Source organism: Gallinula chloropus (assembly GCF_964237585.1).
Source record: "Gallinula chloropus genome assembly, contig: HAP1_SCAFFOLD_292, whole genome shotgun sequence".
Taxonomy (NCBI): domain Eukaryota; kingdom Metazoa; phylum Chordata; class Aves; order Gruiformes; family Rallidae; genus Gallinula; species Gallinula chloropus.
This window is the reverse complement of record NW_028168734.1, coordinates 1-12345: the sequence shown is the minus strand read 5'-3', so window position 1 is coordinate 12345 and position 12345 is coordinate 1.

Sequence of the window (12345 nt, the reverse complement as noted above, 5' to 3'; positions counted from 1 at the left end):
TTGGGCTTGGAGATTTCACAAGGACAACAAATGCTGGGGACAGACCGAAAAGAGGGAATTTGCGGTGTTCCAGAGCCTTGGACTGTACTGAGAGCCTTTCTGGGAGTGGCAGGATGGTGTCGGCTCTGGATCAGGCATTATGGCCAAACAGCCAAACCACTGTGTGAAGACCAGGAGTCTCCCCCTTTTATATGTAATAGACCCCAACAACAGGCTTTTTGGAAACTTAAAACTAGCCTTGGTGACAGCACCAGCCTTGGGAATACCGGGCTTAACTAAAGACTTCCACTTCCTTGTCCATGAACGGCAACATCTGGCTATGGGAGTTCTGATCCGGAGAATGGGAAGCTGGGAAAGACCAGTGGGATGCTTTTCCAAGCAACTGGACTTGGTAAGCAAAGGATGAGCCTCTTGCCTACAGGAGGGACAAGAGCCATCACGTTCGGTGTTCAACATGTGGTGGTCCCAGTGCTGGAACTAAAGGGGACACACTGTCTATCCCCTAGAAGGAGGATGAAATACCAGGTAGCTCTTACATAACATGATGATGTAACCTTGAAAAGTCCATGTCCATGGAGCCCTATGGAAAGAAGGAGGACTACTGTCCTCCCAGGGCCAAATATTTAGCATCTAAAGGAAATTTTACAGTTTTTGTTGGTTCAAGAACCACTCCAAGCAGCAATCCTGCCCTGTAAAGCACATCAGACTGGAAACATAAAAATAGCAAAAGGAAAGATTCAGAAGGATGGTGGACAGCTCTCGAGAGTCAGGTCATATTGCCTCCCTTAATCATGGGAGAAATATTGCAGATAAGACATGAAGAATGGCACTGGGGTGCAGACACCCTGGTGATGTTCCTAAAGAGGCACCTAGTGTCAGTGTGAATGCTGGAAATGGCCAGGTCAGTAACAGCAAAGTGTGAGGGGTGTTTAAAAATCCAGTAGTACAAAAGAGAATTCAAATGGGTAAGTTAAAACCAGGGGTGAGTCCGGGAAATTATTGGCAACTTGATGATATTTATAGTTACCTAAATACTAGAAGTATGTTTTGGTTGAGGTTGACACTTTTTCTGGACAGCCAGGAACCTTTCCCTGTCGTACAAATCAAGCCAAGGAAACAGTTAATTGGCTCCTACAGGAGATTAGCCCTAGATTTGCAATACACCTTTTGGGATGTCATCTGACAGAGGACCACATTTTGTGGCCACAGTGGTTAAGAACATGTGCAAAATCCTAGGAGTGCCCTGGGATTTGCATGCCTCCTGAAGAGCACAGGCAAGTGGGAAAGTGGAAAAGACAAATCAAGTTAGTAAAATCTGTCAGGAAGCCAAATTGAAAGGGCCTCAGGAACTCCCACTGGTATTGTTATGAGTAAAACCCTGGAGTGGAGTGTCAGTGAGTCCTGAGAATGTGTGGAAAACCGTGTGAAACTCCCAACCCAAACGTGCATATGACAGAAAAACAAGATGTGTAATTATTTGCTTTCTCTTGGAAAAGCTCTAGCTAGACTCAACAGAGTGTAGTGGTGCAGAATCAACCCCTGACACTGCAGAATCTGGTACACAGTTTTCAACCTGAAGATGAGGTCTATATAAAGACCTGGAATGAAAAACCTCTACAAGGAAAGTGGAACAGATCCTACCAGGTGCTGTTAACCACCTCTACTGCAATCAAGATTGCTGAATCAGAGGCTTGGATCCACTACACCAGAGGGAAGAAGGCAACACCCACTAGCTGGAGAGTGGTTGGAGATCCAGAGACTTTAAAGTTCCCTTTGAAACATGATTAACAAATCTGTTTTTCTGTTTGCTCTGCAGTCTGTGAAGGTGGAAACATGAATAAAAGAGAAACTGTTGCCAAACCCAGCGCAGGTAACAAGTAGTACTCAGAGACAAACCTGTAACTTGGCAAGCAAAAGCAAGTGAACAAGCTTGGATAAGAAAATAAATACAAACCAAATATCAATAGCAGGTAAAACTAAAGAATAATTTGAGGAAAGAATTTGCAAATTGGCAAAATACATCACAAATGAATTCAGGATGGTTTACACTATGCTCAATTGGAAGAAATCTCCCTTTAAAGGAAATAAAAGTTTGCATTTGGCACAAGTGAAAAGATCCACCAGCATGTGACAATTTGACATTCAGTGAAGCCACAATTTGAGTATGTGAAAGTATTGAGTACAATTATCAATACATTCAAAGGGGGAAATGTTACAGTCACCCTAATAAAATAGCTTCACTTCTAGGTTATTTTGGTTTTAGTGTAGGATTCGATTTTGATTTTAAAGGAGTTAGAGCAGCTGTGAGAATATAAGGAAAAGAAAGAAAAAACCCCACTCCAAAATGATTGTTGAAATATTGTTTATTGGGTCAACGCCGCTCTGTTCCCAAAGAGCTTCACACCAGCATGGCTTTTTCCCATCAGCCCCCTTTATACTGGGCAGGATTAATTGGTATGGAATACTCTCTTTGGCCAGTTTGGGTCACCTGTCCTGGCTTCGCCCCTCCTTTCTCATGGATAGAGAAATAGGAAGAGCTGAGAAAGTCCTTGACTGTCTGACAGCAACTAAAAACATCAGGGTGTTATCAGCACTGCTTTCATTTTAACTCCCAAACACAGCATTCCATCTGCTGCTACAGAAGAAGTTAACTCCATCCTGACTGAAAACAGGACACCCCCACGTCCCCACATTCCCTGTGTTCTGTTACTTTAGAACAGCCTTGGATTTTCTCACTGGCAACTGCAGCAAGTTGCACTGGGCACGAGGTATCGCCAGACTGAACCCCAGACTCAAACCCAACAAGGGTTCTGGGGATCTAACACCTCCAATCAAACCAGTTTCCTTCTGGCCAGCTGGCAGCAGCTGTATCGCAGCTGGAGCTGGCTGCATCCAAGGCAGCTCCGGGACTGAGATGCCGAGCGAAACGCCCGGCCCCGACCCAGCAGCAGCGCAGGGATGCAGGGAAGAGACTGAGTTCCCACTCCAGCACTGCCAGACGCTACCGCGGGGCGATGCCGCCACAGCCCGTCCGTGAGCCGAGGGGGAGAGTTGCACCACACGCCAGGAAGAGCGCAGGAGAAACAAGCTCACGACTTCACATCAGCCTTACCAGTCTGCACCAGTTCTTCCTCCAGCACAGAACTTCTGGGTCTTTTCACTGCAAGCTCAGCAGAAAGGGCCTGAGTCTGGAACAGAAACAAACAAAGCACCACCCTGAGTTTAACCCGAACACCAGCCCAAGCCAGCGGAAACTTCCAGAAATGGAGGCAGCTCTGGTCTGACTTGGGGACCGGGATGTGCTGGCTCAGAGTGCAGGAGAAGGATCTCTGCAGGATCTCTGACCAGCACGCTGCCCTTTGGGTTTGATTGTTAATAGGGGCTCTCTTATGTGCAGTGATTAAACCCCCTCAGGCTTCCTGCCCAGTGCCCCTCGGGCAGCTCCTCAGCATTCCGGAGGTCAGCCCTGACTCTGGCTCGGGGAGAGCTGAGCCCCTCAGAAAGGGGTTTTGTACAAACAAAGAGTCAATGGTGCTCTCAGGGACAAATAATAGAGCACGAGGGTTTCTTACTCCTCTCACCCTATGGGGCAGTAAGAAAAACACTGCACCTCCCAACCAAACTAAGGGGTCAAGCAGCTCAGGATTTGTTTATACAGAGCCAAAGTCCTATGGGAATCCTCTCCCAGTCCGGTGGATACCAAACCCAGCAGAGAGGGCTTTATCCAGAGGAAGAAGGTGATTGTTCTCACAAGGTCATGTGTTTTGGGTGCTCCTTCCTCAGCTCCACGTGCCAGAGCAGAGCAGGCAAACCTGAGCGAGGCAAACCCAGCACACAAGAGGCACCTGCTGTCAAGGGAGAAGAAGAGCCTGAGGCTGCACAGGTTCAGGAAAGTCTCTGCTAACCTCTCCTGCAGACTCTGCTCCTGGAGTGCCATTGCTGAGGGAAGCCTGGCGTTTCCTTGCTGCCCTGGCTGGTACCTTCACCGCAGCAGCAAAAACCTCTTCAGCCTTCTCTTCAGACCCAGGGATGGCAGCATCTAAACAACAAAGGCAGGCCACGTGAGAGTGTGATTTAAGAGGGGTTAGGATTGCCATTTGCATGGCAGCCCAGTTACCACCCAAAGCAGTGGGATTCATTCCAAGCTGCACACCCTTCTGCAGTTTCAGACACCCCTCAGTTTTCCAAGGGATGCCAAACCCCAGAAGAACCAGGGCTGTGAACTACCTTTGTCATGGGCGGCACCTGCTTGTAGCTTTGGAGGTTCCTGCCCATCAGGATGTTCCGCAGGCTGCTGAGGGCTGAGGAAAGAACACACAGAACAGGGATTTACAACTAGGGGTGAGCTTCACACAAGCAAAACTTCCAGAGCTAATTGCTGTAGTTCCCCTTCCAAGCCCCATCAGGATCATCTCAGACACACACACAGCCACCGCAGGGCATCCCCCGCCTCTCCCAGCCACAGCACTGCTAATTATCCCACTACAGTGGGGTAATTCCCTTCTCTTAATGCTTCTTCATGTGTTATGCTTGTTCCCAGCACCAAACACATGGCTTTGGCTAACATGGAACAGGGTTTTTTCTACTCTGCACAGGTTAACACCCCCCCACCCAAAGCCACACACTGCCCTTCAGCGGGGCAATGCCCCTGTGTACAACGCTGAGTTTCTCTCCCCAGGGGTCTCACCACCCACACCCGCAGTTTTTCCTCTTTCTACCCTGGGAAAACCTCAAGGGGCAGAAATAACGACCAGCCTGTGGCTGAGAGCTCCGTGCAAGGACTCCCACAGGGGACCTGGGAACACCTTTGCCACCTTACAGCCCGTCCCAGCCAGCGCTGCTGGAAAACCCCTTGGCAGCGGGAGAGCAGCTGGAGCACCTGACGCGGCTTCCCTGGCACTGCTTCGCCCGCCATTCCCAGCGAGCGGTCGCTGAGGGAAAGCAGGTCTCCCGCTCCCATCGTGCCAGGACAGCCAGCAGCGCCTGCACAGGCACCTTCCTGCCCTGGCACTGGGAACTACTACTGGTGCAGCCGGTGTCTCTCTCCACAAGACGCTCCTTCTCCTCAGGGACACAGAAGCCACAGGCACGGCATGGCCACCGCTGCCCATAGCAGGGGGGCTGGAACAAGATGGATGTCTAAGGTCCCTTCTAACCCGCCACCACCCACCATCTGTGCCTGGGAGCTCCGGGACGCCGGCACCGCTTCAGCCCCGGGAAGGCATCCCCGTGTCTCCACACGCCCTGCGCCGGGACTCCCCCCCAGCCGCTGCTCCCCCTCACACACACACACACACACACAGAGCCCTCTGCTCCTGCCCCACGCACGCTCCCAGGGCCCGTTTCTTTCCCAACTCCCCGCTTCCCAGACGGAAAAGCCACCGGGGGGGAAGGAGGGGGGCGGGTTCGCCAGGGGCCTTCTCGGGGCGGGGGGCCCGCAGCTCCGCTCCCGCCCTGGGCTCGAACGCCGAGGAGAGGTCCCGCAGGCCGCACCCGGGAGGCCGCGGGGCCTCAGGGACGGGGCGAGGCCCTCGGGCGGCCGTACGGCCTCGGGGCGGATCGCTGGCCTGGGGGGCGGCCTCTGCAGCGGCGGCGCGGCCGGGGACGGCGCGGGGGGCGCGGCGGACGGAGGCGAAGAGGCCGCCGACGGTCCGCAGCAGCCATCGGCACAGAGGCACCGGCAGCCCGCGGCGGGAACGCGCCCATCCTGCGCCGCGCCCGGCACGGCCCGGCCCCTCCCACCAGCGTGCGGGGCAGCCCCGCCATTGGCTCCGACCGCTGCCTGTCTGGGGAGGCAGAGCCCGGGCAGGAGAGGGGCGGCTCTCTCCTCCCCTCCCCTCCCCTCCCCTCCCCTCCCCTCCCCTCCCCTCCCCTCCCCTCCCCTCCCCTCCCCTCCCCTCCCCTCCCCTCCCCTCCCCTCCCCTCCCCTCGCCCGGGGGACGCAGGTGGGTGGGAGCGGCCGGCGGCCCGGCCCCTGGGCAGGTTCCCCCTCCGGTCTCCTCCCCCCGGCTCGGGGGGGAAAGGGCTCGGTCCCCCCCACTCCTAACCCCCAATGCCAGCCCTGAGAAGTGTCCTGCTTGAAACTGCCCAGACCTCCCCTCCCTCCATCCCCACACACACATTGCTGGGGGCTACCAGAACCCAAACAGGGGCTACCAGTGCACCATGAATCCCTTGACCTTGACCCCCAAACTCCCCTTGATACCCCCTTCACCCTGGCCCCCTCCAGGCCCCCTGTACATACCTCAGCAGGGACCACCCAGCCACCAATTTGGCCCCAAACCAGTCCTGACACCCCACCCCGCCCCAGCTCCCTCCCTTTCCCCCCTCCATGCTTCTCAATCTCCCTCCCTCAGTGGGGAAGGGGGAGGGGGGGCTCCTCCAGCCAACTTTCCCCCCGGGATTCAGCAGCCAGTCCCAGGACTCTTGGCAGAGGCTGAGGATTTTGGGGTGTGGAAGGAAATTGGGGAGTGTGGGGAGCAGAACAAGGGGGAGGGGGCATGGAAAATTGGCACCGGCCCCAGGGATGTGGGGAGCGCCCAAAACAGCTTCAGGAAAGGGGGGGCCTGGCTTTTTTGGGGAGTAGGGGGGGAGGGTGGGAATGGCCAGACCGACGAATGTCTGAGAGGGGGTGTGGAGGAAATACAGGGAGGGGGATTGTGGGCCCCCTCACACCCCCCTTGTCCCTGGAGAGGCGCTGCTTGGCCCCTGAAAGGATTCCGGGGGGGGTCGATGAGGCTGAGGCTCTCCAGGACCTGCCTGGGATGTGGGTGCACATGAACCTGTGTGGGGGGAGTCATGTTAGTCCCCACCCAATGGATACACGCCCCCCCCCCCCCGCAGATATAACCCCCTCATGCCACTAATACACCTCCCATCCCAAAAACCAAATCACTGATCCAGGATTAAACGACCAGGGATTAAGCAATCCAGGATGAAGAGATGTGGGATTGAAGCAATCTGGGATTAAAACATTCTGGGATTTATCAACCTGGGATTTCTGGATCTGGGATTTATTAGTGTGGGGTTTAAACGATCTGGGGTTTATCAATCTGGGATTAAAGGAGATGGGAATAAAGGATCCCACAAATGCACCGGGGGGTGGGAAGGAGACACTGGGGAGGGGGTGGGGGTGTGCATAGCAGGGGGTCCAGCAATGCAACCACGTTTTCCGGGTAGGGTTTCAGACGCAGGAGGCAGCAGTAACTCAGGACAGGTTTTGTCTCAGGGGAAGATGGAGCCCCGTGAGCCACGTGCCGTTCATCTGCCTGCCGGCGCCAGAGCCGTGGGGACGGGTCCCTTGGTGAGGCGGCGCCTGGCGGGGCGCTGGTACACGGGGTACACCACGGTGCTGTGCACCACCTTGATGCGCCCGGCTTCTTGCCTGACCTTCAGGTTGAGGCGGATGCAGCTCTGCGCCTCAGGGGGGGTCTTGATGGGGGGTTTGCTCCGCGATGGAAGAGCGTCCCCATCCCCGCTGTCCGGCACTGGGGAGGCTTTGGCCCCAGTGAGGGATGGAGAACCCCCACTGTGCTTGATCAGCACTTTTGTTGGGTGGATGGGGGCAGGCGGCTGCGGCAACGGATGTTTCCGGCTCTGCGAGGGCAGCAGGATGCTGGAAGAGGCTGGGACCACCAAGGAGGAGGAGGAGGAAGATGATGATGAGGAGGAGGAGGAAGAAGAAGAGGAGCAGAGGCTCTGCGAGCAGGACAAGGAGGAGATGTGTTCGTCTGCAAGGGAAACACCATGTCAATCTTTGGGATGCACACCCCACCCCCTCTTCCCCGCTTTCCAACACCATCCACCATCGTTACCCAAACCGGCGTGACGCCATGTTCACTCCTCAACCTTTCACCCTTTACTTTCAAAACCGCGTCTTTCCTGCCCGCCCCCCTCCCCAAAACCTCGACAATAAATAATGACATCCATGAATTCACCTCTCTCCCCTCCCCATCTTCCTCCTCCCCAAAACCTGGATAATAAGTAACAACATCCTGGAATTCACCCCTTCTCCCCTCCCCATCTTCCCCCTCCCCAAAAAAAGCCGGAGCTTTAGCGAAATAAAATGAGTGGCCATTTGACCACACACGGGCGCGACGGGCTTCACCCCACTGCCCCGAGCTCCTGGTGAACATGTGCCATTTGGGATACCCTCCCCAGCTTGGGTACCAACCTGCGGTGGAAGGCGGGAGGGCGGTGGGCACCTGGCCATGCTCGGGGGTTGGTGTCGGCGTTACCCTCACTGCTTGTCCTTGGCCGCTCACCAGGATGGAGGAGCAGGGGCTGGTGAACTGGCAGAGCGCCGCGGAAGCCTGGCTGGTGGGAGGCTGCTGCAAGATGATCCCTTGTGGCACCTACATGGGATTAATTAAAAGAAAATTTGGAAAAATTGGCACAGGCACCCTAAACCCCCATAGCTTTGCCTCCCTCCTCCCGCACCCCAAAGAAGAAGAAGGGAGGTGGCACCTGGGACCTGCCTGGGAAGAACTGGCCGTGTTTCAGCTTCTGATTTTGCCTCTAAACCCTCGTCTCCCCATGGGCAGGAGGCTCATGGCCGCGCTTTGCTGCGCTGTCGCCGAGCTTCGCTCCCCTCCTGACCTATGCCAGGCCCTGGAGACCCTTGACGGTGACTTAATTTACCTGCTGGAACCTGCCCACTCTTTGCTTCTGTTGAGGAGCGGGGTTGGGAAGAGCCGGGAGGGTGATGTAGCTGCCGACAGACACGGTGGCCACTTGAGAGGGTTGGACCTGTTTGATCTGCTGCAGGGACTGGTTGATGGCCATCACTTGCTGCCCCGCCACCTGAATCGGGCCAGCGGGTTGCTGCAGCCTGATGAGGTTGGCCCTGCCAGAGAAGACCTGTGGGGTGCTGTTGGTGGCTGCCTGGACCACAGGCTGAAGGGTGGGAAGCTGCAAGGGGCCCAGATCCAGCTCGGCTTCCGCTTTCAACATCTGCTCGGTGATGTTGGCCTCTTGCAGGCTCTGCTGGAGGATGTCGCAAGGCCAGTCCGAGTTCTGCAGGTTGGTCCCACCGCCCGAGGGGGACCCCAAGATGTCCTCTAAAAAATCAAGGTCCAGGCTGGTGGCAGGTGGACTCTGCTCGGTGCTCAGCTGGCTGCCAGAGGGCTCTTGCATGTGGAGCTGGGGAGACAGCCGGTCAGTGGTGTGGGGAGGAGGAGGAGGAAGGAGGAAGAAGAGAGGAGAAAGAATTGAGCTCAGGTGCAAAGAGGGCGTCGAGTCAACTCACCCAACACATTTCCCTACGCACCTAAGAGGGGAGGGGAGGGGAGGGGAAGGGAGGAGACGGGGCTGCAGGCGCCCTCACCCCCAGACCTGAAATCGCTTCGGCATCCCCAGGGTGCCCAACCCCGGAGTGCTGAGGCCTTTGGAGAGAGGACAAGATGGCCCTGGAATGACCAGCTGCAAGCCAGGGAGGCCAAGGACATCCCAACGAAGTTGGGTGGAAGGGAGGGGGCTCAAGCCGTTTGGACATGGGCACAGAGCAAAGCTCTGAAAACACCCCATCGGGCTGGGAAGGGGAGAAAAAATCATATTCCAGGAAGAAATCTTCAAAGGAAAAACCCCTCCATGAAAAACACAGCTGCTTTTCTGGTGAGAGAGGAAAAAATCCCTGCATCCTGCCTGCCTTTTTTTCTCACTAGAGTTGGGAAACAGATGGAAAAAAACCTGAGGAATTAAAAAAAAGGGGGGGAAGGGAAATATAAAACAAAAGGGGTGGAGGAAGAGGGAAAATATAAAAGGGAAAGGTTTCTGAGCCGTCATTCCTCAGGTATAAATTAAAAATACATACCCCAGCACCTTCAAAAAAGGCACTGGCTGCATCTCCTGTGCTGTCCAGGAGATCATCACTGTCAATCTGTAATTAAAAAGATGAGATTTACTTTCTTCTGAGAGAACAGAACCCAAAAATATGCGGGAAAACTCCCGATTTAAAAATGTATCTAAAAAAGGGAAAACAAAAAAACCCAGCACACAAAAAGGGGAAGAGGGGGGGAAAGAGACCCTGTGCGTGGTGCTGCCGGGTAGCTCAGCTCTGGCTCACTGCTCTGAACTCATGGCTCTGAGCTTGGGGTTTGCTTTCTGGTTTTGGGTGGGTGAGGGGAGGAAAAAACCCCAACCCCCCTCCTCATTGGTTGAGAAGAAAGGAGGTGGGATAGGGATCAAAAAGGGGTCTCGGGGCAGAGAACCAAGCCACCACTCACCTTTTCAGATCCATGTAGGAAGTCATTCAAGGCCTGAGGGTCGCTGCAAGACACAAGAGCAGGAGGAAAAGGGTTGGGGAGGGACACGAGGCGCATGCCGCGCCGGCAGCATCGCGCCCGGGTCTAATTAAGCTCCCTTCATTAATGGAACCCAAGGGCGTAGGCAGGTTGTGAAGCCAGCGGCTCCGTCGCCTGGCCTGAGGTATGGCGGGGAAGGTAAATGCTCTTCCCAAGGCTGCCATCGCCTCCCTCTTCCCAGGGAGCTCCGGCCATCAACTCTGAAGGAAAAGGAGGCGGCGATGGGGTAGGTGACAAGTGCCAAACCTCCTCCGGTACAGCCCGGAGCCCTCTGAGGGATGCCAACCATCAATCAGGAAGGGTTTGTAGGGCTGGGACCCCTTTGGAACGCGCCTCGGAGGATTTCTGGCTGCGGGAGACCTAACGCTGTGCCGGGGAAGCGGCAGAACCCCCTTCCCACCCTCCCGCCTTCCTGAGCCCATGGCGTTTCGCTTACCAAATGACATCCAGCAGGCACCGGGCGTCTTCATCATCCATGTCAACTGCAAAGAAAAAGGGGTGTGGGGGGGTTACGGTCAGGAGAGCAGAGGGGCTGGGAGCCCCTGAGCGCTGTGCTTCCTTTTCCTCCCCAGAGATGATGATGATGATGGTGGGGATGGACACCCACTGGTCAAGAGGGACATCAGCCGGCTGCCAGAAAACCAAGTCTGGTTTAAAAAGTCCCGATTTAGTTGCTTTTATCCCTAAATTTCCGCTGCAGCACAAGGGATTAAGAAGAGACTCGGAATTGAGGAGTTTTCCAATGATAAACCTGAGATGTGGCGCGGGGCAGGGCTGGGACACAGAGAGAGGTCGCAGGGAGAAAGGGAGGGTTGGTTTGGGGTCAGGCCCCGGCGGGGTTTGGTGGGTCGCAACTGCCCAAGAGAGTCAGGGAATGAAAACTGGGGAGGAGGAGAGCAATAAAAGGTGGGGAAAGGTTAAAAAGAGAGAGAGAGAAGTCAGCTACCTCGGCAGATGAAAAGGAGAAGCTCGGTGGCAGACAAACACCTTCCCCGGGCCGGAGTTCCAGAACCTGGCTTCTGAGCTGTCTGGCAGCTGCAATTCTTTTTGGGATCAGCAAATGCCTGAGCTGTATGGGGCCAGCGAGGCTGGGCTAATGACCCCGGAGAAGCTCCCAAAGAGGAGCTGGAGGGAGTGAACCCACACGTTGGGAAGCGTATCCCACAGCACCACAACTGACACTACTGGCTGCTACCCGCAAAGGATGCTGGGAAGAAACTGGCCACCCCTGGGCCAGCCCGTTGCTATAGGGACAGGAACACACGTGATGTCACACGTGGTGAGGCGGGTCGGGGGGAAAGAGACGGGCTGGGGGCATCTCAAATCCTTCAAAAAAGCAACGAATTAAAACTCACAGAGGGGGACAGATGCCCTTCGGGCTCAGAACGCCACTTCTCCGGGTGGAAGGGAGACGGTTTTCTCCTCCCTGGCCGATGTCTGATGAGTGTTGGGGTAGCGGGATGAGGAAACAAGGCCATCTGGGGAACGGGAGAAGAATTCCCGGGCCCTGGATCTATCCCCAACCCCTGACCTCGTCCTGGCACTCAACGCTCGTGCGCTTTTCAAGCCAAACCATCTTGAACCCGCTTCGCTCTTTAAGCAGCAGAACACGCGGCGACTTTGTCGGAGTCACCTCACCTTGGGGCAAAGAGCATCATCCCTTCCTGATGGCAAAACGAGGGGGGAGGGAGGGGAGGAAAAAACCCACCCCAAACCACCCCAAACCCCCAACCCATCGTGTCGTCATCCCACGATCGTTTTCATTCTCCCTCAACGTTAAAAACCACCTCGACAGGGGCGGCCAGAAATCGTCGCTCCTCACAGCACGATCTCTGCCAAACACGCCAAATAACCCTCAGGAAGAACAAATCCCGATCCAGCAGGAAGATGGTGTTTCCCAGCCCCATTTTACACTGGATGGGATGGGAGGGAATGGGGGTTTTCCCCATTTTGTTGGTGGGAAGACAAGAGGAACAGAGTTTTCACCTGAGCTGTGTTGAAAGTGTGAGGGGAACAGCTGTCACACTTTAACCCAGTGTTGCAG